This window comes from Pongo abelii, chromosome 14, assembly GCF_028885655.2.
Source record: "Pongo abelii isolate AG06213 chromosome 14, NHGRI_mPonAbe1-v2.0_pri, whole genome shotgun sequence".
NCBI lineage: Eukaryota > Metazoa > Chordata > Mammalia > Primates > Hominidae > Pongo > Pongo abelii.
Window position 1 is genome coordinate 34,624,039 of NC_071999.2, and position 22,884 is coordinate 34,646,922.

General features: G+C 42.5%; 1 long non-coding RNA gene across 1 annotated transcript; it reads left to right on the plus strand.

Annotated features, from left to right (window-relative positions):
• Nucleotides 1-7,623: 7,623 nt before the first annotated feature.
• LOC129049465 (uncharacterized) lies at nt 7,624-21,860 on the plus strand. Its single transcript, XR_008512565.2, has 4 exons — nt 7,624-7,779; nt 8,504-8,616; nt 8,932-9,193; nt 21,412-21,860. It is a non-coding gene; the product is annotated as an uncharacterized LOC129049465 (long non-coding RNA).
• Nucleotides 21,861-22,884: the final 1,024 nt, after the last annotated feature.

A 22,884-nucleotide genomic window follows, 5' to 3' on the forward strand; every position in this document is an offset into this window, starting at 1 on the left:
ATTTATGTCAGTAACCAGTGACAGATACATACATATCAAGGAAACCCAAAGTCTATGAAACAACATAAATCCTTACTCAATGTAACAATACTTAACCTTATTAGAAGCAAAGTGCTCTGGTTTCGTTTTTAAAAAAATGCTGGTTCCAAACCACAAAATTGATTCTATGAATCAGAGCTTTTGATTTACAAAATATTGGTCTAAGTAGTGTGCTAAGCAGAATAATGCCCTTCCTACAAGATGTTCACGACCTAATTCTTGGAACCTGGGAATATTTGAACACTACTTGGTTGACTTTTATATACGTAGCAAGACCTAATAAGTGAAAATGTTACTTCATTTGGCAAAGAGATTCAGCAGATTTGATGATGTTAAGGACCTTGCCATGGAGGTTACCCTAGATTATCCAGGCAGGACCAATGTAATCTCGAAGGTTCTTACAGGTGACAAAGGGAGCCAGGAGAGTCAGAGCCAGAGAAGATGTGATAAAGCAAGCAGGGTCCCAGTGACACAGCAGGCAATGGATGGCTTGGATGAAGCAGAAGGGGATCGGGAGCCAAGGAAGGTCGGCAACCTCTAGACGGCAGAAAATGTAAGGGGACGGATTCTCCTCTGGAGGCCCCCAAAGGAATTCAGCCCTGCTGACATCTTGGTTTTTGCCCAGTGAGATCCACAAGACTTCTGACATCCAGAACTGTGAGATGGTAAACAGGTGTTGCTTTAAGCACTCAAGTTTGCAGTGATATGTTATGGTAGCAATACGAAACTAATACATGGAGGGAGACGAAGACAGCCGGGTGAAGGCAGTGTCAGTGTGGGAGGGATGGAGAATAAGGGGCCTAATATTCCAGCAGGACTTTTTCCTTTTTTTTCTCTTAAGGTCAAGGACCACAGCCCCAAGACAAACCATGGTGTTTCTTCCCTTCAAGTTTTATATTCCTAGGGAAGTTAAAATGAGTATCAAAGACTTAGAGAGGGATAAAAGTCTGTTTTAAAACTGTTTTAGTGACATGAATGTATGGACTCAGGGCAATTAGCTGAATGTGCAGTACCTGTGAGCTAATCTGGAAAACGTAAGGAGCCACCTATATGTTTTTTTTTTTTTTAACTTAGTTTTAGCTGCTTGAGGAAATGAACTGAATCAGCAAAGCTCTCAAAGATGGTTCTATGTAGAACCCACAAAGCAAAGCAAACATTATTGATTTTTCCAGAAGTGAAAGAAGAAATTGCTACTGTGTAGAAGGGGTCATTGGACACACAGTGAAACTAGGAGATGAGTGATTAGTAAAAAGGGCAGATGAGCAAATGAGTTAGCACAAAACTGGTTGTATCTATTGTTGAACGCAGGACAAGCAAATCAACAATTGAATCTGGTAATGATGTGCTTCTAGTAAGGTTACTCATATTTATAAGTGTAATGATCAATTCATAAGTATACTTGTTCTGAAAGCACAAATCATCTGAAAAACAAAACAACACCAGAAAATATAATTTAAAATAAGAAATCATTTACAATAGCAAGAGAAAATATGAAGTACTTAAGGAAAAAAATCCAAAGATGTCCAAGACCTTTACCTAGAAAATTATAAAACTTTATAGAGGCCACACTCAATGGCTCACATCTGTGATCCCAGCACTTTGGGGGGCTGAGGTAGGAGGATTGCTTGAGGCCAGGAGTTTCAGACCAGCCTGGGCAATGTGGCAAGACCCTGTTTCTACAGAAAAAATTTTTAAAAGTTAGCCAGGCTTGTGGCGCACACCTGTAGTCCCAGCTACTCTGAAGATGGAGGTGAGAGGATCGCTTGAGGCCAGGAAGTACAAACTGCAGTGAGCCATGTTTGTGTCACTGCCTTCCAGTCGGTGACAGAGAGAAATCTTGTCTCTCAAATTAAAATAAAGAAAACTTTATAGAAAGACATAGCAAGACCTAATAAATGAAAAATAAGTTCATGTTTGTGGATGGGATGACTATTTCAAAGATGCCAATCTCCCTCCAAATTATTCTATACGTTCAGTGCAGTAGAATTCAATGAGTGTGAGTGTGAGTGTTGAGTGTGTGTGTACTTTAACAAGATGACCCCAGAGTCCATGCTGACCAGCAAAGGCAAAAAATTTACGGCACTATTGGAAGCATTGACCTTTCAGATGTCTCCCTTATTCTAAGGCTCTGTCAATAGGACCGGGCATAGAGTCAGGAAAAGGTACACAGACTCACAGGACAGAGAGCAATGGACCATGCACCTGTGTAACCTTGATCTGTGACAGAAGTGATGTTATAGCTCAGAAGCAGAGTGGACTATTCAATAAGTAGCAATGGGACAACTGACTGTCAATATGAGAAAGCATAAAAATAGACCTAAATGCGAAAAACAAAACTTTAAAACTTTTAGAAGAAGACTGTAGGTGGATATTGTTATAACATCAAGGAAGGGAATAAAGTCCAAAGCATATACACAAAACAAAAAGGAAAACATAGATTCATTCGATTATACTAAAATTTAAAGCCGGAGTATAACAAAAAACACTATAAACACCACAAGAAGGCCAACCAAGCCTGGGAGAAAAATTGAAAATACAGATAACTAATCATGGAGTAGTGCCCAGAATGTATTAATAACCCTACATATCAATTCCAGACAACCAACCCAAGAGATAAGTGGACAATGGGTATATACTGGCAATTCACTGAAGAGGAAACCTAAATAGATGGTAAATATACAATGACATGCTCAACTTCACTAGTAGTTGAACAAACAAAAGCAAATAAGAGACGTTATCCCACTGTCATCAAAGTGTTTCACTTTGTATCCCACTCTCATGTGTATCTCATGTGTATGAGAGTGTATCCCTCTCTCATGCAGAAATGTTTAAATGTGACAATATCAAGTGTTGGAGAGAATGTGGGAAACAGAAACTTTCATGCTATCCTAGTAGGAATGTAAATCAGTACAAACATTTTGGCAAACAATATGATGGTATCTAGAGAAGTTGAAGAGGTGCATATTCTATAACCCAGCAACTCTGCTCCTAGAAATGTTCCCTGCAGAAACTCAAGCATGTATACAAGGAGACTCATACGACCCTCATTTCAGCATTGTCTATACTGGAAACAACAAAATATCCACCATTAGGAGAATCAATAGTGACATATTCATTCAAAGAAATACTCTAAGGTAGTCAAAAATGAATTAACTAGGGCCTCGTGCATCTTAAGTCTTTTTTTTCTTTTTTTTTTTTGGAGATGGAGGCTCACTGCAACCTCTGCCTCCCAGCCTTAAGCAATTCTCCTGCCTCAGCCTCCCAAGTAGCTGGGATTACAGGTGCACACCACCACGCCCAGCTAACTTTTGTATTTTCAGTAGAGAAGGGGTTTCACCGCGTTGGTCAGGCTGGTCTCAAACTCCTGATCTCAAATGATCCACTGCCTCAGCCTCCCAAAGTGCTAGGATTACTGATGTGAGCCACTGTGTCCAGCCTCAACAATAAGTCTTAAAAAACATAGTGTCGAACAGAAAGTAAAACTATAGTAAAATACATATTGTTTATGTAGTAAAAGACATATTCATAAAATAGCATGCAAAACAATCCTGTATTGTTTATCTATACAAACACGTGTGAAGATTATGAAAAACATCCATAAGAATGGTAAGGCCAAACTCAGAACAGAAGTCAGGTTCAGGAAGAAGGGAGGAGAATGGAAAGCAGGTGGGTGGGAATACACAGGAGGCTGATCTGTAAGGTTTTATTTATACTTGATACTCATTATTGTATTTTATGCTCGTTACTGATGCTTTTTGGTATGCTTGAACGATTTCATTTTAAAAACTCCAACCCTCCCATGTAGCAACAAAGCCATTCACCATCTTCCCCTCTCTAAGGCATCTTTGCCAACCTTTGCAGGCTCCCGCCTATTGCTCCCAATTTACCACTGGGCTCTGGATATACCAAAGTTTTGGGTCATTTCCTGAATGTGTCTCTTTTCTTTATGCCCTTGTTTACTGCTTCCTCTCCCTCTATGCCTTCCCTCTAAACCCCAACTGAAAAACTATTCCTCCTAGATTCATTTCATGTATCATCTCTGGAGTGAAGGGTGCTTATTCTTCAATGTCATGTCTCTTGAATGTGCACAGGACTCATCTGGAGATCTTATTAAGGCTGGTTGTGGTGGCTCACGCCTGTAATCCCAGAACTTTGGGAGGCCAAGGTGAGAGGATCGTTTGAACCCACAAGTTCAAGACCAGCTTTGTCAACATAGCAAGAGCCTGTCTCTGCAAAAATAAAAATAATAAAACTAGCCAAGTGTGGTGGCATATGCCTGGAGTCCCAGCTACAAGCAGGAAGATTGTTTGAGCCCAGGAATTTGAGGCTGCAGTGAGCTATGATTGCCCCACTGCACAGCAGCCTGGGTGACAGATTGAGACCCTGTCTCAGAAAAACAAAAAACAAACAAACAAAAAGAAAAATGCAGGGTCTGATTTGGTAGGCCTGGTTGGGGTCCCTGATTCTGCATTCCTAATGAGCTCTCCGACAGTGCTGATGGGGTGGTTTGTGAGCAGCCAGATCCTCATGACCCCACCTTCTTCCTGGACTCCCACCCGCTCCTCTGTAGTCCCTCCTTGCAACATTCATTGTGTTGTTCTGGGTCTGTGTTTTGATATCTGTCTTTTAAATGAAACTAGTAAGGATAGTAACTCCAAAGAGTAACATTTCTGCCCTGCACTTCACAGTATTACCAGCACCCAGTATTCATTTGTCAAACGTTTGAAACATTCCAATGTTGAAAGTACAATTGTATTTTGTGCCTCAGGTGAAACCTTATTAACTCTCTTAAAACAGTTCTGTTTAAGTTGCGCTTTATATCCCAGGCCAGTGGGAACAGGTATGCAGAGCTGTCAATGCATATTGTCTGCAGATCAGGTCTGAATAAGTTCCTAATTACAGTGCTCAGTGGGAGGGGAGAGCTGGAAAAATGTTCTGAACCCTAGGGCAGAGAAACCTTTGGAGTTCCGGGGATTTAGTGACTTAGTCACAAGCCAGGATTTTGCTGTCAGCACTAAGATAGCTTATGGGAGGTTTGCAGACCTGTTCTAAGTATAGTAAAAAATAAATAAATAAATAAATAATTGAAGCAGGCAGAGAAAAAGGGTAAACGAAGCTGCCCAAAGGTGAACTCTAGTGGCCTGGCCAAGGTTCCGCTCCTGCAAGCCCTCTCTGTTGGCCGAGAGCCCAGCCAGCTCCACCTGCGAGAGGCGGCACAGCCAGGCAGGGTGGAGCCAAGTGCAGGCTCTCACCTGCCCGCGAGTCCAATTCTGGCGCTGCCACTTGGCGGCTAGGACATCTTGGGCAACTTGCTTCACCTTTCTGGGCCTTCAGGTGCCAGATTTAGAAAATGAAATATTGCATGAGACGTATGTATACCAGAAAGGTATTACTGGTTTGCCTGAAATTCAAATATAACCGGATATCTTGTATTTTCTCTGGCAAGCTTATCTAGACCTCACTCTCTTTGTGTCTAAAATGGACATAGTATAGTACCTACCTCCTAAGGTGGTGAGGATGAATTGATTCTATAGATGTAAAGTGCTCAACATAGAGCGTGGCTCCAAGGAAATGCTCAGAAAGGTAACTTTCCTACCGCTTCCTCACCTCACGATAGACATCTGTTGCCAGAATTGTTACTACAAGTTCTAACTGTCACCCTAATTCCAATTTCTCCTCCCTTTCACTTCTTCTCCACATGACTGCCAGAGATAACATTTGAAAAGATCCATCTGGGCCAGGCATGGTGGCTCATGCCTGTGATCCCAGCACTTTGGAAGGCTGAGGAGGGTGGATCATCTGAGGTCAGGAGTTCAAGATCAGCCTAACAACATGGTGAAACCCCATCTCTACTAAAAATACAAAAAATTATCCCGGCGTGGTGGTGTGTGCCTGTAATCCCAACTAGTCGGGTGGCTGAGGCAGGAGAATTGCTTGAACCCGGGAGGCGGAGGTTTCAGTGAGCTGAGATCACACCACTGCACTCCAGCCTAGGCAACAGTGAGACTCTGCCTAAAAAAAAAAAAAACAAAAAAGAAAAAAAGAAAATATCAATCTAGTTGTGCACTTTAAATGCTACTCAAAATCTTCGAATGGCCCTTACCCACAGGATCAAATCCACACTTCTCAGTCTGGGGTGGCCTTCAAGACTTGGATTCCCTCCCCTTTTCAATCCCTCCCTTTTAAATTTTTTTTTAGAGACGGGGTCTCATTCTGTCACCCAAGCTGGAGTGCAGTCATGCATTCACAGCTCACTGCAACCTGGAACTCCTGGGCTTAAGGGATCCTCCTGCCTCAGCCTCCCAAATAGCTGGGACTCCAGGCACCTGGCTCCCGTTCTAATCTCCATTGCCCAGCACCTCTCCTGCTCAGATCCCACGCTATGTCTGTCTGTAACCAACTCTCTCCCGCTCTCTCCCTCCTTAGTGGCTCCCTGTGCCTGGAATCCCTTTCTCCCCTTGGCCCCTGAGAAACATCTGTCCATCCTTTGGAGTTTTGCTTAAGATTGGCTCCTCTAGAAGCTTCCCTAACACCACCACTGAGAGCCTCACCAATTCCTCACCCGGCTCCGCATCTGGGTTCTTGGAGTGCTTTTTACAGACATTTGCTCCTATCATTGTATTTGAAGTATTTTAATTATTGTGTTATGTTTCTCTAACAGTATAACATGTGTGTGTCAATTTTTATCCACAACCTGGAGCTTTTAGTCAGTATTTGAAGTATCTTAGTCAGGAACCCATACATGAAGGGTGGTTAGCAAACATTTGAAAAGCCCTAACAGGAGTCCACAGCCCAGATGGGCTGCAGCAACTTCAAATATCCTTATCCGAATCTGCACCAGAGGACCTGCTCTTTGGGTAAGGGATGTGGAACGTAATTTTCGACTTACAGAATGGGTGGAGTTCAAGCTACGTTGTGGGCCAGAAAGACTAATACAGGCATCTCTGCCCTTTCATGGGCAGAACAGCGCGCACTCGAGGTCTAAACTCGGCTCGTCCCTGGGCCTTCCACCTACCAGAAGCTTCTGCCATTGATTTGATTTAGTTGACCTATTGTCAGGATACAGTCACATTTGCCTTTAGTGAAACTTCCCAGCAGGGTGTTTGTTGGAGGGCCTGAAAGAACAGAGATTGAGGACATCACCAAAATGACAGAACAGGTTGAGTGACGGGCTCTTTACCTGCTTACTAATGAAAGCTGATTCATGTTGTGGAATGGGGCCTATAATTTGCTTTCATTTTAATGCATTACTTTGTAGGGAGGCGGTTGAACCAAGGCATCTGAGGGATTCCCCTAATCATTGGAAGCCATCATCATCCACCAAAAAGGACCTGACACTCATAAACCAAATTGGTTTAGATCAGTTTCTTCTATCTCTCCAAGTAAAGGTGAGCTGGAGAGTAGGGGCCTGTATTAATCACCTTTGTGACTAGCCCCTGGCACTGCCCTTGGCCCCACGGGAGGTGCTCAGCAAGTGCTTGTTGACAGAACAAGGGCACCCTTGAAAGAAAGAAGGCCAAAGACCCTTTATTGCTGAGCCAAGCTTTGAAACATTGAGGACAAACTCAGACATCTGATTAGAACCATCGATGATCAGGCTGAAAACACATAAGATAACAAAGGATACGTGAGAAAAGTTCCTTTTGATAGCTTTGCACTGAAATTTATTCCATAAGAAATAGCTTTCCCTCTCGAGAATTCATAATGCATATCATCACATTTGCATTTAAAGGCATTGAGGTATTTTTGTGGTAATATTTATAATAGCACAAATATGGAAACAGTTTAAATGTCCAAACATTTGGCTCAATTGTGGACCATCCATTTAGTATATTACAGAACCATTAAACTTATTGGGAGCTGAGCTTCCCAATGGCAGTGGTTCTCTGCTCTGCATGACCCCTTTTTGAATTTTCTGCTTTCTTATTAAGAACAAGATTCCCCTTTACTTCTAAAATAAATCCAATGAGTCAAATATTTACCTTTATTTTAAACTATATTTATTTTTTATTTATTATTATTATTTTTTATTATACTGTACCAATGTTAATTTCTTGTTTTTGACAAATGTACCATGGCAATGAAAGGGCTTAATATTAGTGGTTAACATTGGAATTAAAACTATTCCAAAATAAAAAGTATATTACTATTTTAATTTATATTTATTAATATTTAATTTTTAAAGTTTATTATTAATAATATATTTCTTTTTTAAATAAATATATTTCTTTTTTAAATAAACTTTTCATTTTGGAATAGTTTTAATTTTACAGAAAAGTTGCAAATAGAGTACACACAGTTCTCATATACCGTCCATGCAGTTTCCACTAATGTTAACCCCTTTCATTACCATGGTACATTTGTCAAAAACAAGAAATTAACATTGGTACAGTATCATCAATGAAACTACAGGCATTATTTGTATTTCACCAGTATTTCTACTAGTGTCCTTTTTCTGTTCCAGGATCTCATCCAGAATCCCACATTACATTTAATCATCACGTCTCCTTAGTCTCCTCCGACCTCCTCAGTCTTTCCTTGTTTATCAGCACCCTGACAGTTTTGAGTGTTGGCCAGGTATGTTGTAGAATATCTCTCAGTTTGGGTTTGCTTGATGTTTTCTCATCATTAGACTAAGATTATGGGTTGTGAGGAGGAATACCCAGAGGCATAATCCTGATTCTACATTGTCACGCATTCGTTTACAAAATTTGACACTGCGGAAGCAGCCTCCAAGATGATGAACACCTCCTGGAACTCATTCCCATGTACAGTCCCCTCGCATGAATTAGGATTAGTCTGTGGATCTCATAGAATACTGTGGAAGTGACAATGTGTGACATCTGAGGCCAGGTCATAGAAGGCATTTCAGTGTCCTCCTTGGTTTTGCAGGTAAGATTTGCTCCGGGGCAAGTCAGCTGCTGTGTTGTGAAGACACTCCAAGACAACTGTGGAGGGAACCCACCCTGCCAGCCACGTGAATGAGACTCCCTGGAAACAGATCTTCCACCCCTAGTTGAGCCTTCAAGTGACCACAGCCCTGACACATCTGACTGAACCTCATGAGAAATCTCAAGCTAGAGCTATCAGTCCACCTGTTTCCAAAGTCCTGGCCTGCAGAAACTGTGACAGAAAAGAAATGCTTATTATTTATGTAAGTTACTAAATTTGGGGATAATTTGTTACACAGCAATTAGATAATGAATACAGAAACACTCAGAAAAGTATTTGAAAAAAAAAAAACTTCAAATTTTACAATTCCAAAATAAATTCATTATAACTTGAATATAATCCCTTCTTTTAATGCTTAACCATACTTAAACTATGCCTTTGTATAATTTTAAAAAATAAAACTGGGATCATAATGTAAGTTCACTTTTATGTACTGACATTTTCCCCACTTAGTGTGTAAACAAATTGTAGATAATTTATCCATGTTATTAGAAAATTCTTCAGAAACATAAGTTTAATGGTTCTATAATATACTAAATGGATAGTCCACAATTTAGCCAAATCATTGGACATTTAAATTGTGCAAATTTGTGCTATTATAAATATTACCACAAAAAAATACCTTTGAAAGAGACAATACAGGAAACTGCTGGGAGCACAAGTTGGAAGCTCATTTTGTGTAGGCATGTTCTAATTCTGCCCCTCCCTAGCTCTATGGCTTTGAGCAAGTTCCTTGGTATCTGTGCCTTGTTTTCCTCTCCTATAAAATAAGGAATGCAGTACCCTTGCTGGTATTTATGTTTATTTTTTGTGGTAAAATTTACATAACATTTACCATTTTAACCCTTTTTAAGTGTACAATTTAGTGGTATTAAGTACATTTTCATTGTTATATAACCATCGCCACCATCCATATCAAAACTCTTTCATCATCCCAGACTGAAACTCTGTACCCATTATAGTAGCTCCTCCTCATTCTCTCCTCTACCCAGGACCTGGTAACCACTATTTTACTTTCTGTCTTTATGAATATGACTAATTTGAGCACACTATTTGTCCTTTTTGATCTAGCTAATTTCACTTAGTATAATGTCATTTTTAAAAGGCTGAATAATATTCCATTATATATCTTTTTTCATATATTATAGAACTATGTATATATAAATTGCATATATTATAAAAATTATATATAAAGGGAAAATTATATGTATAAATATATATAAAATATGATATATACACCACTATATATTTATACCACATATATATATATTTATACCACTTGTGTGTGACCTCAACTATCTCCATTGCCTGCATCACCCTGGCTAACCAGGATTCCTGAGTCTGTACACGTCACCAGTTCATTCCTACCACAACCAGCATTTGAGAAAGCCAGTGCACTAAGACTACAACCAAGGAATCTCACAGAGTCTACATCACTCTCCTGCCACCCCTGTCAGAACTGGTGCTGGTACCCACTGTTGAGAGACTTGAGGACAGATCACATCTCTGGATCCCTTGCAGGCATTCCCCAACACCAGCTTGGAGTGTGACAGCCCCACTGGGCAGCTAGACCCATAGGACTAGCAACGTTCCCAGTAGTCTGGCTCTCAGGGACTCCTACTTCTAGGGGAAGGAGGAATGCACCACATCAAGGGAGCAATCTGTGGGACAAAAGAATTTAGAGAGCAAGCCTTGAGTCCCAGAATGTTCCGCTTGTGGAAAGTTTCTTTTAGTAGAGGCACAGGTGCAGTGCTGGGCTCAGCGGGAAAAGTCTGTGATTTTTATCCCAGCAGTCAAGCAGTAAGGCTGAATCAGTAATTTTTTAAAAATTGCAAACAAACAAAAGAAAAGCCCAGGTTCAGATGGATTCACAGCCAAATTCTACCAGACCTTTAGAATTGGTAACAATCCTACTGAAACTATTCCAAAAGATTGAGAAGGAGGAACTCCTCACTAACTCATTCTATGAAGCCAGTATCATCCCAATACCCAAACAAGGAAAGGACATAACAAGAAAGAAAACTACAGACCAACATCCCTGATAAACATAGATGCTAAAATCATCAACAAAATACCAGCAAACTGCATCTAATAGCACATCAAAAAGACAATACATCATCATCAAGTGGGTCTCAGCCCAGAGATGCAGGATGGTTTAACACACATAAGTCAATAAATGAGATATATCACACAAGCAGAATTAAAAACAAAAACCATATGATCACCTCAATAGGTGCAGAAAAACATTTGATAAAACCCAGCAAACTTTTACGATAAAAACCCTCAACAAACTAGGCATAGAAGGAACATACCTCAAAATAATGAAAGCTGCATATGACAAACCCATAGCCAACGTCATACTAAATGGGGAAAAGTTGAAAGCATTCCCCATAAGAACTGAAACAAGACAAGGATGCCCACTTTCACCACTTCTATTTGACATAGAAGTCCTATCCAGAGCAATTAGGCAAAAGAAAGAAATAAAGGCATCCAGACTGGAAAAGACAAAGTCAAACTATCCCTGTTTGCTTAATAATATGATCTTATACCTAGAAAACTCTAAGGACTCCTCCAAAAAATTCTGAGATTTAATAAGCGAATTTGATAAAGTCTCAGGTTACAGAATCAATGTACACAAAGCAGTAGCACTGCTATACACCAACAACAATCAAGTTGAGAATCAAATCAAGAGCTCAATCCCTTTTACAATAGCTGCAAAAAAATGCATGGAATATACTTAACCAAGGAGGTGAAATATCTCTATAAAGAGAACTACAAAACACTGCTGAAAGAAATCATAAATGACACAAACAAATGGAAATATATCTCACGGTCATGGATTGGGAGAATCAATATTGTAAAAATGACCATACTGCCCAATGCAATCTCTAGATTCAATCTAATTCCTATAAAATACCAATATCATTTTTCAGGGAATTAGAAAAAAACAATCCTAATAGCCAAAGTGATCCTAAGAAAAAGAACAAATCTGAAACAATCACATTACCTGACTTCAAATTATACTACAAGGCTGTAGTTACCAAAACAGCATGGTATTGGAATAAAAATAAATACATAGACCAATGGAACAGAATAGAGAACTCAGAAATACAGCCAAATACTTTGTTGAACTGATCTTCAACAAAGCATACAGCAACATAAATCAGGAAAATGATACCCTATTCAATAAGTGGTGCTGAGAAAACTGGATAGCCACATGAAGAAGAATGAAACTAGATCTCTTTCACTTTATACAAAAATCAACTCAAGCCGGATCAAAGACTTAAGTCTAAGACCTGAAACCATAAAAATTCTAGAAGAAAACATTGGCCTAGGCAAAGAATTTATGACGATGACCCTGAAAGCAAATGCAACAAAAACAAAAATAAATACATGGGACCTAATTAAACTAAAAAGCTTCTGCACAGCAAAAGAAATAAGTAGTAGAGTAAACAGACAGCCCACAGAATGGGAGAAAATATTTGCAAACTTTGTATCTGACAAAGGACTAGTATCTAGAATCCACAAGGAATTCAAAGAAATCAACAAGAAAAAACCCACAAATAATCCCATCAAAAAGTGGGCAAAGGACATGAATAGACGTTTCTTAAAAGAAGATATACACATGGCCAATAAACATAAGAAAAAATGCTCAACATCACTAATCATCAGGGAAATGCAAATTAAAGCCACAGTGAGATACCACCTTATCACAGCCAGAAAGGTCATTATTAAAAAGTCAAAAAACAATAGATGCTGATATGGATATGGTGAAAAACTTGTATACAGCTGGTGGGAGGGTAAATCAGTACAACCATTATGGAAGATAGTATGAAGATTTCTTAAAGAACTAAAAGTAGATCTACCATTCAATCCAGCAACCCCCCTACTGGGTATCTACCCAAAGGAAAAGAAGTCATTGTATCAAAAAGACATCTATATGATATTTACCACGGCACAATTCACAATTGCAATGGGATCAACCTAAGTATCCATCAACCAATGAATGGATAAAGAAAATGTCATATATATATTATATAATATATATATAATATATATATAATATATATAATATATATATAAATAATATATATATGCATACCATGGACTATTTTTTACTTTTTTTTATTTTTGAGACAGAGTTTTGCTCTTTTTACCCAGGCTGGAGTGCAATGGTGTGACGTCAGCTCACAGCAACCTCTGCCTCCCAGGTTCAAGTGATTCTCCTGCCTCAGCCTCCCGAGTGACTGGGATTACAGGTGCACATCACTATGCCCAGCAAATTTTGTATTTTTAGTAGAGACAGGGTTTCACCATGTTGGCCAGACTGGTCTCGAACTCCTGACCTCAGGTGATCCAGCTGCCTCGGCCTCCCAAAGTGCTGGGATTACAGGCGTGAGCCACCATGCCCAGCCAATACCATGGACTATTACTTGGCTATAAAAAAGAACAAAATAATGTCTTTTGTAGCAACTTGTATGGAGCTGGAAGCCATTATTCTAAGTGAAGTAACTCAGGAATGGGAAACCAAAAATGGTATATTCTCACTTAAAAGTGGGATCTAAGCTGTGGGTACGCAAAGGCACACAGAGTGGTAAAATGTACTTCGGAGACTCAGAAGTGGCTGAGGTACAATGTACACTACTGAGGTGACGAGTGTATTAAAATCTCAGACTTCAACACTATACAATTCATCCATGTAACCAAAAAACATTTGTACCCCAAAAGCTATTGAAATAAATATATATACATATATAAAATTTGAAAGTTCTGCTCACCAAAAAGTGCTCTTAAGAAAATTAATAGGTAAACCATAAATTGGAGATATATACAGGACAAACACACACACACACACACACACATATATATATACTTATCTGACAAATGATTTATATTTGAAACATATCAAGAACTCTACAACTCAGTACTAAAAATATTAACAACCCAATAAGTGAATAAGTAACATCACTGTGATCCTGGGTCCAGGTTCAACTTATGTCTCTGGAGGCTAAAGAATGAAAGTTGAACTATACTGTGAGAAAATCCACTCCAACATCAGCAAGGCTCTTTAAGGTTTTTCAAAAAATAGCCATGTAAACTCAAAGTACAGTATCGCTATTCCAGTAATCTTTGGTTCATTCTCAGATAATTAATCAGATAATTATCTGATTATCTCAGATATTAACCAGATAATCTTCCCTGTTTCCTTAAGAGGCAGATGAGGGAGTGAACAGCCTAATCCCATAAAAAGAGAAAACCAAGGAAATGCCGGTCACTGAGATGCAGCTGGAGGCAGAGCCAAGAACCCAACTCTTGGCCCCTGGCAGGTGGACAAGATGCACTCTGTGAGTTGGGCAGTGGATCAGCACTGTGATTAAGTAAGAGCTGTCTTTCCACCCTTCCTGATGCACGCACCCAGCCTCTCCTGCTGCGGACAGTTATTAAATAATGCCTCCCTTTCAGGGAGAGTCGGGGCTTGCTTTACTGTGGGATCTAGCTTAAAAGTTTCGCCCTGCCGACTGCCTCTGGGAGCCTCCAGTGACTCATTTCCTGCTCCTGGGCTTGTGCTGCAGCTCGCAGCGATGACCCCGGGGTCTCCACTCCTTCGCCATCGCTGTTTCCTGGCCTCCCACAGGCTTCCAGGACTCCACCAAAACCCTCCTGGGTGCATTCCTCATCCCCGTTCCCATCCACCCTGGGCAGGACTTGAAGTTGCCAGAGCAGTAGCAGTCAAGTCTCATTGCCAAGGACCAGTGTCATCACTCAGCATTGACAGTCTCACCAACATTCGGGCCTCCGAGCTTCGTTTCTGCTGATACCCTCACCTGGAATGCTCTTCCCAGCCCTCCTCAGCTCCCCCAGTAACGTCGTTCACCAGCCTCAGCGTCCAGATCCTCCCTCTCCTCCTCCGCCTCCTGCAGACCCTCTTTATTAGCGCTCGGGAACTTGACAATGTGCAGAGCTTAACAGAGCCCTTTGACCTCCTGGGAAAGGAAAACAGGCAACAAACTGTAAACATAGAATAAGACCATATCAAATACAGAGAAGAGCTACGAAGAAAACAAAACAGGCTCATTGACCAGGCAAGGAGTGGGGGTATTTATTTAGACCACATAGCCTTGGAGGAGGTGATGTTTGAGCTGAGGCTTGAGTGAGGAGATGGAGCCAGCCCTGCAAAGGTCTGAGAAAAAGTGTATCTGATGGGAGGCGGAGGTTGTTCAAAGGCCCTGGGGTAGAAATAACTTGGTATTGGAGGAAAGAGAGAAAAAAGCCATCTGATGGGGGAGGAGGTGCGTGAAGGGTGAGTGGGTCAAGGCGAGAGGGTTCATTCAGGACTGCATGGGAGCTGATGACAGGGAGGTTCCACCCCAATTGCTTTCTGTTGATGGAGTGAGGATCAGACAAATGCCTCATGTGCTGGGTCCTGTTACACTGCAGTAGTGAGGATGTCACTTGTGAGAGGCATTTGGTCCTTTCTTCCCCAGTCACCAGTTAAGCTCTCCTGGCTGGGCCTTCTGTCAAGTATTCTGTGGGCTGCACTGGGCTCTTTAGCACTTTAGGGCTTCAGAGCACTCTGCAAGAGAGTGGCAGATTGAGAAGGTAACGTGTAGCTTAAAGCTCTTCCAGACCTCCAGGACTATTGGTAGGAGACAATGGCAGAGCCTGTCATCATAACTTCTTTCCTCCTGGCTCCTCAGATCTAGAAAACCAACCTTGCATTATTTTACACAAATTAGACGATCAAGGCAAAGCCTCTGAGTGATTGAAAATGCATTTGCAATGACAAGAGAGGTGAGAAAGTGGAGGAGTTCACGGGGTGGAGGTGATTATTTCACAGTTCTGTTTCCAATCCATTAGCCCTGGGCTTTGAGGGATCTGATAAAGGGGTGGAATTGGCCAGTTTCCTTCCTCTTAATAATTAGAGCAGCCTTAACAACGAATGCTTACTGAACACATACTGAGAGCCAGTCACAGAATGTTCAGCAGTTTACCTGGGAAACTTGTTCAGTCTTCACAACTGCTCACTTTTCAGATGAAGCTCAGAGAGATTAAGGAATCTGGTCACTGTCATATCACTGGCCAGTGGCAGGTCCAATGTTCAAACCCAGTCTGAATCTAGATTCTAAGGCCTGACCCACTGTGTGTCCTGCCTCTAAGTGGCTATTCCCATTCCTTATCTATTCCTGGTTGCCAGACACTCACTGAAGCATGGGCTGAAGCACTTTGAGCTTCTTCCATGCCTGGCAGCTGCTCTGAGGCTGAGCCTGTCTGTGAAGAGCTGCTGTCCCTCGAGGTGCTGACTTGCACTGTCAGAAGGAAAGCCAGAGCGGAAGGCAAATCCAGGATTGGCAGAGCCGGGACAAGCCCTTTGTATGTTCCCCTTGGGAAAAAACATGAGGAAATTGCATTTTTTAATAAATGAGTTTAGCCAAGCCTCTTTTTTTACTCCATATCCAGGAATACCCAACCTTCTCTAGAAGCTTCTTGACTGCAGAGGCGGAAATTTCCCAGACGTTTTCTGAAAGTCGACTCTGTCTGTCATGTGATGTGCTCCTCAAGGCTGAGCATTTGGTTTGCAGGCAGTGGGAACCAGCTAGGGACACCTTCAAGGGGGCCTTTTTGCATGCGATGACAGAGCTGAAGTGGTCAGCAAAATTAGCTTAAAATAAGAGCACAATACTACAACAAGGGGCAAGCTTGATGAAGGCAGTTTGCTCCCAGACAGTTCCATGGGTTGGCTATCCCTGTGAAAGTGTGCATACCCTAGAGGCTGGCCTAGCATGGCAGGCCTGGGACCCTGATGTGGGTCAGTGTAGAGGGTTGAATCATGGCCCCCAAAAAAGATATGGCCAAGTCCTAACCTGTGGAACCTGTGACTGTGACCTTATTTAGAAAAAGTGTCTTTACAGATGTAATTAAGTTAAGGATCTTAAGATGAAATCATCCTGGATTTAGGGTGGGCCCTAAGTCCAATGACAGGTATCCTTATTAAGAGAAAGGTGGGAGAGATTTGATGCACAGGGGCGAAGGCTGCCTGAAGAAGGAAGCAGAGACTGGAGTGATGCAGCCACAAGCCAATAAGCCTGGAGCCACCAGGAGCTGAAAGAGGCAAACAAGGATTATTCCCTAGAACCTTCAGAGGAAGTGTGGCCTTTCTGATACCTTGATTTCCAACTCTTCACTTCCAGAACTGTGAGAGAATGAATCTCTGTTGTTTTAACTCACTCAATTTGTGGTCATTTGTTACAGTAGCCCCAGAATACTAATAAAGAGAGCACTGCTCTTGTCTTGGGCCTGTTTTGCTATTTATACTTCCCCCAACCCAGAGTAACAACTTATGCACTTACAATGAGAAACGCACTGAGAAGGGGAGGCCACCACCTGCTCAGGGCATTCTGCCTCTGTAGACAGTTCCAGGGCGGAAAATCAGATGCTGGTGCTGGTCAACATTCACAATGTTCTCCTGGCCCAGGTGCTGGGAGGGAATCTCCCTCCTGACCCTGGGGACAGCCTTGCTGGGTGGCTTCTGGAGGTTTAACCAGCACCCCAGCTCCCTGTGTGTGGGGAGAAGGGGAGGTGAGCCTGGCTTCCCTGACTTCCTCTCTTCTCTCCATGCCTTTGGCCTACAGAGCAAGCCATCCTGTGGATTCTCACTGCCCTTCTCTAAACAGGGCATGGTTAGGACCCCATATACTCTATTATCACCACAGGCCACATTTCCTCCTTGAGTCAGCTTGAGTTTTGGATGTTTCCAATGTCTTTGGTGACATGTTTACCAATAATTCTTCTTAGTTAATTCTCACAGATGGCTAATCCTTTATGGGTAAATTTTTCTAGTTTCACTCTAAGAACATTTTCCAAGTCCTTGAGAAGGAAGGGAGGCACCACATGGCCAAGACTCACACTCTCTGGCAAGAGAGCTGGTGGTGCTCAGGGAACTCCACAGCCACGGGGAGAGCTGGGTCGCTGACGTGAGCTGCAGAGCCATAAACAAGATGCAAAGGAATGGCCTTTAGTTGGTGTTTAATATCAGGAAGATTCATCCTTACTACTCTTTCTTCTCTGTGTGAGTGTATAAGTGAGTATGTGTGTGTGGTGTGTGTATTGAGGTGTGGGTCAGACACTAGCCACCACAGTGTTTGGCTTTCTCCAACTCTAAACGTAAGGAAGAGACTTTGAAGGTCTTATTGTTTTTTCCTTTCCGTTCTAAAATCCTAAGATCCTATGGAACATGTCCCAGGAGAATTTAAAGCAAAAAATAAGGAGTTCACAAGCACTTTCAACTGATCAAGCTTATGCGGGAACTCTAAACCCACAGGAAGAAGAAACTTTTCAACTCCTCCTCATTGATTTATGTTATAACACCTGACCCTCTCAGCAGAATGTGCCACTGTGAGGGACTCGCACTGGACAACATCATAAGCTCTTTTGGTTTGTTCTTACAACATTTGTCCTTGGGCAACCTTGCAGGTGGCAAGATTGCTGCCCACAGAGGGGATGCCTGCGGATGTGTTAGTGTTTCACTGCCAGCCCTGGGTGACAGTCACCAGCCTTCATCTTCTGAAGAACAGCATTCCCTTGTTTGTCTGGCTCTCCCATTGACTTCTAACTGCCCCCTTTTCCTGTTGATTTCCTTGCACACAACTAGTATTTCCTTGCAATAAAGGGAAAAATAGACAAGTATGTGAAACGCAGAAAACTATATGATGAGCAGCTCAATGGCAGATGCATTCAGCTCCATTTCTTCCATTCCTGGATTCATCTGTGGCCCCAGCAGCCCCATCTCTGACTCTCAAAATACCAAATGGACACTCTCACCTGAAGACATGGTGGCCCAATGTTCTGGCCCTTTGTAGGAGGATTTTGATCTCATTTTTGGTCTGTTCCTTCTTTGCTTTGTCTCCTCTGTTTTTGTGGACTTGGTTTGGGGAGTGGGGTGGTGTGAAGAGGTGCAAGTTTATGGAAATTGTCCTCTCTGCCAAGCTAACGAGACCTGCTTGGGCCTTGTCCGTACCTAGCTCTATCCCGCTGAAAGACCAGCCCAGGCACAGACTCCACTGTGTGGTATGCAGGAGTTCACGTGTAACTCTTGTTTCCAAGACTCACTAGGCAAAGGCCAGAGATAAAGCCTCAGAACACTGTGGCCCCGCTCCCGTCTGGTTTTCCCACATTCCCTCCTGCTCTCACATGCCCTCTCTGTCCAGGCACTGTGTGCGGGCCCTTGGGGATAGACTGGTGAGCCACCCAACACGGATCCTATCCTCTATCCACTCAACGGGTTGATTTTCCTTTTGTAATGCTGGGGAAATACCCAAGCAGGGAACAGGTTTGTCTCCTCCCTTCGCTGAATGTGTGGATACTGGGGCTCAAGTCCTGCCCTGGCTCCACCTCTGTCTGTGATGAGGAGAGAACTCCATCACCTCCAGACAGGCCCTGGCCCCAGACCCAGCCTTGTTCTGAAGGTGTCTAGCACCCTCTGTTGGTGACCCAGACCAAATGCCCTGGGCCTTGGGTTGGGACACAGGCTGCCCCAGGGAACCTTATCAGCTCATCTGAACCCTGTGTGTTGTGCATCTGTCCAACAACATACTCCTGAGAGCCAGACTCTGTTCTAGGGGGTGAGGATATACAAATGTGCGGGGTAAATGTTTAGTCTCCTCACATGTTTAAACTCCCTTCTTTTGAAGGAGGATCCCAATGCTGGGAGATGGATCGGGAACAGGGCTCATTCTAGGTCCCATAATCCCTTTGAAAGCACTAGGCTGAGAGGTCTAAGCGTCAACAGGCCCCTCAGTGGCTGTCCTCTGTTCCCTAGAGTTCTTGATCTCAGAGGGCAGATCTGGCCCCACCCCTGTGCTACCTGCGGAATCATGGGCTCAATTCCTTTGGGGAGACTGCAACTCCTGTTCCCCCCATGCCTACCTTCACCCACATCCTATAACTCCTCTTTTCTTCTCCCTAAATGGGAACTCACTGGCATTGGATATGACTGGGCAAGGGTGAGTCCCTAACAGAATCCTCTGTCTTCTTCCTTCCAGCCAAGCTGTCATTGCTGGGCTCTTTATGTACCTGATGTTCCTGCTGGTCCCCCGACCAGCTCCCCTGACATTTAAAGGCCAACGCACACACCTTGATGTTCAGCAATGACTGTGGGAAACTCACGCTCTCTTTCTTGCCCCAACAAGATCATAAAAATACAGTTGTGTGCAAGAGGCTGGCCCTCCAGATCCCCGCATGTGCCACCACATCCTTCCAATGAATCAGCTGTTTCAGAGGGACTAGCCCTGAGAGGGCAGAGTGCTCATGAGCAGAAAGACAGAACGCAAGCTTTTTGTTTGTTTGTTTTCCCTTTCTGGGATTTATGTAGTTTAACATTTTTTTTAACTTTTGTTTTAATAGAACAGCTTTATTGACCTATAATCTATGTGCCATCCAATTTACCCATTTAACATGTTCAATTCAATGGTTTGTAGCATATTCAGAGTCATGCAGCCATCACCACAATCAATTTTAGAACATTTTTCTCACCCCAAAAAGAAATCTCATACCCATTAGCAAACATTTCCCATTTCCCCCAGGAACCCCCAGCTCCTGGCAACCACTAATCCACTTTCTCCCTCTATGGATTTGCTTATTCAGGACATTTCATATAAATGAGATCACACAACATGTGGCCTTTTGTGTCTGGCTTCATTCACGAAACAAGATTTTGCTCCTTATTTTCACTGCACTTTAATCAGAGTGACCATATAATTTATCATCCAAGCTGGGACACTTTTAGAGGGAAAGGGATGCTCTTAATACTTATGCTGTGACAGCCAGCATAAACTGGGGCTGCCCGGGTGAGAACTTACTTCCTTCTACTGAAATGGTTAATAATCCACACCTCCCACCCACTCTGCAGCTACCTGCCTTCCCCTCCTTAAGTCAAAATCAACAAATAAATCACTCTCAGTAACCTCAGGTCTTGCCAATAACGGAAGTTAATGTACTTCCAGAGTTTCTAATGCTCTGTTTACAGCTGAAGCATGCTTATGATTTATGGGAGAAATAAGACTAATTTCCCCCAAAGAGACGAGAACTAGCAGTTTTATTTTTCATTTTGGAGGCATGAAATTTGACTGCATGGGGTGCAAACTGTGAAAGAAAACGGATACAGAAAACAAAGCTGTTATGACAAATGTGGGAAGGATGTCGTGAACTATGGGCCATCAGAAGGAGACTCCAGGAGGCTTAATTGGATGGGTCATGCGTTGCGGCTCTCAAAAGGGCAACGTAATTATTTATTGTTGTGCTGTTAAATGCACCTGGCTCAATGTCACCTCTCACTGTGACGGTCTCTCCCAGGCTCTTTTTGATCTCTGAAAATCGCTTCAGTGTTTGTAAGTAAATACAAAATTTATTATTTTTTAATTATAGGTATTTGTTGGGTGCAGATAGAAGTTAAGCCTGCTTGGCAACACCCTCTCTCACTCACCGCCGGCAAATGAGCATGAGAAGTAATTCAGCAGCAGACGTTTTTAACTATTGATTCCCTCCTGGATGCAGCAAGGCTTGATCAAATAAGGAAATCTCTCTATCACCAAACATAGTATTGAGGGCCCAGCACATGCAAGATATTCTACCACACCCTGTCAGAACTGCAAACAGAATGTATTTAGGCTGCCTTGGAATGGCACCGTGCAAAAGGAAAAATTATATATAGCAACGAAGAAATCATCTTTGCCTAATCTGTCTCTGATGAGACCTCTGCATCAGCCTTGAGCCTAAATTCTCTAAGAAATCCACTGATTTTTCTATGAATTGTTTGCGCTCTGAATTCACTAATAAAGCCAATTTGGACCACCTATCCCAGTGTGGTCACGGATTGCCCCATGTGGAAGGTGGTTGGGTTCTTGCTGTTTAGGGGCAGGCTCTGTCCTGGGAGCTGGATGTTGGGTCTAGACATCTCCAAGCCAAGGAGACTCCCTTGTGACTGTCCTGTTCTGGACCCCAGATGCAAATGTGCTCTGCTGGCATCCCAAGCAGCCTTTGCTTGTGTGTGTTTTGTGTCTCAGCTCATCCATCTGGCTCCCCTTCTGCCACCTTTTCTTCTATTTACACCCACCATTCTCGATTTGTCTTCCAGCTCTTTCTGAACTAATTATGCTATAGACAGATTTAGTCAATTTCCAGGCCAGATGCTCAAATACATCCTCTTCTGCGTTAAAGATCATCAAAGTAGGCTCCCAGCCAGCCACAGGATTTACAGATCCTTGGAATTCCAGGAGAAATCCTCAGAAACTTTTCTGATTCGGGTACTATTCCCAAATTCATTCAACAGGGGGAAAATGGCCATTGATTTACTAACAGCTTGGAAAACATCTTACACGCGAGTCAGAGGAGCCAATCTCTCCCACAGTCAAAAGATCTGGCCTAGACTAACTGGTGCAGGTATGTCCCGATATGATATTCTGCACAAGCTCGGCCACATACCACTTCTAGGAATGGTGAGCCATGTTGGAGCAGTCTCTCAGCATTTGGGCAGACCCATGCCTCTAGGCTAGAAAACTGGATTTTTCTCATCAGCACTATTTTCCACACTTTCTTGCTAGTTCAAGTTGTTGTTGAAAAAGCCAAATGCTGTAAAATAATTTGAAGGGAATTATTCTGAGAGAAATGTGAGGACCATGACCCGTGACATACAGCTCCAGGAGGTCCTAAGAACATGTGCCCAAGGTGGTTGGGTTCCAGCTTGATTTCCTACATTTTAGGGAAAGAGAAGTTATAGGCAGACATCAGTCAATACATGTAAGGTGTACATTGGTTCGGTCTGGAAAGACAGGACAAGTTGGAGCAGGGGCTTCCAGGTCATAGGTAGATTCAAAGATTTCCTGATTGGCAATTGGTCGA